At 33.6% G+C, this 4,499-nt stretch overlaps 1 non-coding gene across 1 annotated transcript; it reads left to right on the top strand.

Annotated features, from left to right (window-relative positions):
* TRNAG-GCC lies at nt 435-505 on the top strand. Its single transcript has one exon. It is a non-coding gene; the product is annotated as a tRNA-Gly (tRNA).

Genomic DNA, 4,499 nt, shown 5'->3' with positions numbered 1-4,499 from the left:
TATGCAAATCAGTTTAGATCGCCATCAGACATAAGTGCGTATGGAAGAATCTTCAATACAAAGACCTCATCTTGTGGCCCTCGTCTCAATGTTACACCTGTAAAATGACGCCCACTTTCTTGCAAACTGCGACTCTGGTAATATATATATCAAACAGAAGAATTGATGCTCGCTCATCTGGGGGCATAGCAGCTTCTATGCGCGCATGCCTAGATTTTTAATGAAGAAACTCGTTAAACATCTTGTCAATTTTTGTAACTTCTCAATAGAAGAGTGTTAGCTAGAGATTGTTGTATTAAGCTGGCATGTCTAAGTATCAACAACTTTAATGATTAGATGATAGTATGCGAAAGATGTAACATCGTCGTGTTAAGTAACATTAAATGATGATTGGCAATTATATTATAAGGTTTAAAAATGTCCTTCTGTCAAAAGCACCAGTGGTCTAGTGGTAGAATAGTACCCTGCCACGGTACAGACCCGGGTTCGATTCCCGGCTGGTGCAGATTTTGTTTTTTCTTTTAATTTTGAAAAATTACAAAGCACCACGTAATATTTTCTACGGTTGCTTCTTCTGCATACAATTCCCTTTCTCGTTCAAGTGTTTTGGCTTTTACTCTAGATCGGACTGCAGCATCATTTCACCTTTCTCCGCATGAAGCTCTTAACAAGAATTTGTCCAAGTATCTTTGCTTTCCTAGTTGCATTACGCACAACCATAGTTTTTGCCCAACTGTTTCAACAGATTCTTCTGCAGTCTGCATGATTCTCAAGATTCTTTTACTGATATCAATTAGCATTTAAGAACTGAGAGTAAAGCGTATCACTTCCTAGTGTATCAGGGCCGGCCCAAGCATAAGGCAACTTAGGCTTCTGCCTTGGGCCTCCAGTTGGTTAAGGCCCACCCACCCATATAATATATATACATAACCCTGTTACCTAACCCTACTTTTTCTCCGGTCTCGCAGACTCCACTACGCGCTCTTCTCAAATCTCATTGTTCTCCAATTCATTTCATCCTCCTCTCTCAGACTTCAGAATCTCATATTGAATTTGGCGTCATTCTCAAAGATCATCCGCTGATCCGCCCAATCCTCTTCGAGTTTCCTTACTCCGTTCTCGATCGGACCCGCCTGCCGCCAGCTCCTAGAGTCCTAGTCCCAGCCGACTCTCCCCCAAGCGTGAAGCTCTTCTTCTTCGCCTTCAGAGTTCAGATCTTCCTACTCGGCTCGGCTACAGGCTACTCCTCCCTCTAGTCCTCTTTCACTTTCAGTCATTCCTAAATCCTACTGAGTACTGACTCTCAGACTCTGTGGTGTTTGGTTTTTGAGGTAAAGCCCATTTTGATTGTTTCAGTCATTCCTAGATCCAATTTTTTCTTGCAGGTTCCACCAACTAATTAATTCATCATCCCTTGCAGGTCCCTACTCCCTGCCTCCCACTCCAGTCTCCAGGCTCCGCTCCCACCGCGGCACCGCCTGACCGCCAGCCTCCCAGTCCCACACTCACAGTCCCACAGTCCCACGGTTCTATCTTTCTAACTAAAGTTATTCCATATTCTTTATCATTTATTCATATTAATTTATTTTTATGCTTAATTAGAGATATTGTAGATATACATTGAAACCTTTTTATTTGCTATTTTATATTTTGAAAGCATGCCTAATAAAAAATATGAAAGTGGTTGTCAAAATTTTAAAAAAAGAAAAAGAGTTGAAAAATTAATTCGATCTCAACAAGGGGCTCTTGGTAAATTTATTTTTAGTAATAAAGATAATGTTACATTAACTTCAACAGAAGAAGAAAGAATAGATGAATCTTTAGATTCTTTACTTGAGAATGAATTAGAAGAATATGTTGAGAATTTAGGACAAAATAATGATATTAACGATAATAATATTCAAGAAGAAAAAGCTAGTACTCCTAATTTTAATGAAGAATATAAAGAAAATTCACATGAGGGCCAAGAAAAAAATTTAGAGATGAATGAGGTATGAAATTCAATTCTTATCAATATTTATGATCCTGGACAATGGAAATGTATTGATGAAAATTTTATAGATCTAATAGTTGAAAAAGGTCAAATTAAATATGAAGAAGTAGATTTTCCTAAAGATGAAAATAATAGACACTTTTCTACATCATATTACATTAAAAAATTATCAAATGGAGAAAAACATGAAAGAAGGTGGTTAGTTTACTCAAAAGATTTAGATAGAGTTTATTGCTTTTGTTGCAAATTATTTACTTTAAAATCTAGTACAAGTCGGTTAGTTAACGAAGATACTAGAGATTGGAAAAATCTTGGATGTAAAATTAAAAATCATGAAACAAGTCATGAACATATCACTAATATGTGTAAATGGGTGGATTTAGAAGTAAGATTACAAAAAAATAAGACAATAGATAAAAAAGTTCAAGAACAAATTAATAAAGAAAAAGAACACTGGAAAAAAGTTTTGCTAAGACTTATTGCTATAGTAAAACATCTATCAAAAAATAATCTTGCATTTCGAGGAACAAAAGAAAAGATATATGAAAAAAATAATGGAAACTTTTTAAGCTTAGTTGAAATGATAGCAGAATTTGATCCCATAATGCAAGAACATGTTAAACGTATACAAGAAGGTGAAATTCAAAATTATTATCTTAGTCATAAAATACACAATGAACTAATAGAGTTGCTAGCTTCTGAAATTAAAAAAATAATCATTAAAAAAATAAAAGACGCAAAATATTTTTCAGTTATCCTTGATTGTACTCCAGATGCAAGTCATCAAGAACAAATGACTCTTATTTTAAGATGTGTTGATACTTCAACAAGTCCAGTAAAGATTGAAGAATACTTTTTAGAGTTTTTAAAAGTAGATAATACTTCGGGAAAAGGCCTTTTTGATGAACTTTTAAATATTTTGAAAAACTATGAACTTGATGTTAATGAAATAAGAGGGCAAGGTTATGATAATGGATCTAATATGAAAGGAAAACACAATGGAGTACAAAAGAGGCTATTAGATATAAATCCTAGAGCATTCTACACACCATGTGGTTGTCATAATTTAAATTTAGTCTTATGTGATATAGCTAATTCATGTCCTAGAGCTATTTCTTTTTTTGGAGTGTTGCAACGTATATACTCATTGTTTGCTTCCTCTACTAAGCGATGGAAAATTTTAGAAGATAATGGATGCAAGTTATCCGTTAAATCTTTATCTCAAACTAGATGGGAAAGCCGGATTGAAAGTGTTAAAGCAATAAAATTTCAAGCTCCAAATATAAGAGATGCTTGATTCAATTAGCAGAAATTAGTGAAGATCCAAAGATAAAAAAGTGAAGATAATAGCTTAGCAACTTATGAGATTGAAAATTTTGAAATCTTACTAGCTATGAATATTTGGTATGACATATTGTTTGTTGTTTTCAGTTAGTAAAATCTTGCAATCTAAAGATATGCATATTGATATTACCATAGATCAATTAAAGGGTCTTATTGTATATTTAGAAAATTATAGACAAAATGGTTTTATGTCTGCTTTGAATTCAACTAAAGAACTTGCTAATGAAATGGACATACAACCTATATTTCGTGAAAAACGTAAAATTCATAGAAAAAAACAATTTGATAAAAATATTGGTAATGAAACAACATTTAACGCTGAAGAATCTTTTCGTATTGAATATTTCTTATACATAGTTGATAAATCGCTTAGCTCAATTGAAAGTAGGTTTGAACAATTTAAAACGTATGAAAAAAATTTTGGTTTTTTGTTTGATTTGAAAAAAATTAAAAGCTTTAGATGATATTGAATTGAAAACATATTGTCTTAATCTCGAAAATGCACTAAAGCATGATGACCATTTAGATATTAATGGATTTTATTTGTTTTCAGAATTGAGAGTGCTTAGGGAAAATTTAAAAGTATAGATTAATAGTCCAATTGAAGTGTTGAACTATATAAAGTGGTTAGATTCTTTTCCAAATACTTGTATTGCTTATCGTGTACTATTGACTATGTACCCGTAACAGTTGCTTCCGTTGAAAGAAGTTTTTTAAAATTAAAATTACTAAAATCTTATTTAAGATCGACCATGTTACAAGATAGATTGAATGGTTTAGCAATATTATCTATTGAAAATAACATATTAAAAAATATTGAATATAAAACTTTAATTAGTAATTTTGCAACTCAAAAGGTAAGAAGAATGAGATAAAATCTATTATGAGTTGTATCACTTAGGCCTCATCTAATATTTCGCCTTGGGCCCCAAAATTCCTAGGTACGGCCCTGTAGTGTATACCCTATAAGCCTACCCCGTCGTACACGATTCCTAATGAGTGGCGTCCAATGTTCCCATACCCGTTCCGTGAACCGGAACGAATTAGGTTCCATGCAACTATGGTTTCAACATTAGACGCTTCTCCGCTCCCCAAGTGTGCCCGCAAGATGTATGGTGCGCCCATACTCCTGGTAGGGTCACTGCTTTCATTTGTGATCAGG

Source organism: Asparagus officinalis, chromosome 4 (genome assembly GCF_001876935.1).
Source record: "Asparagus officinalis chromosome 4, Aspof.V1, whole genome shotgun sequence".
NCBI classification, from domain to species: Eukaryota; Viridiplantae; Streptophyta; class Magnoliopsida; order Asparagales; family Asparagaceae; genus Asparagus; species Asparagus officinalis.
The sequence above is the reverse complement of the archived record's forward strand: the minus strand, read 5'-3'. Positions and strand labels throughout refer to the sequence as shown.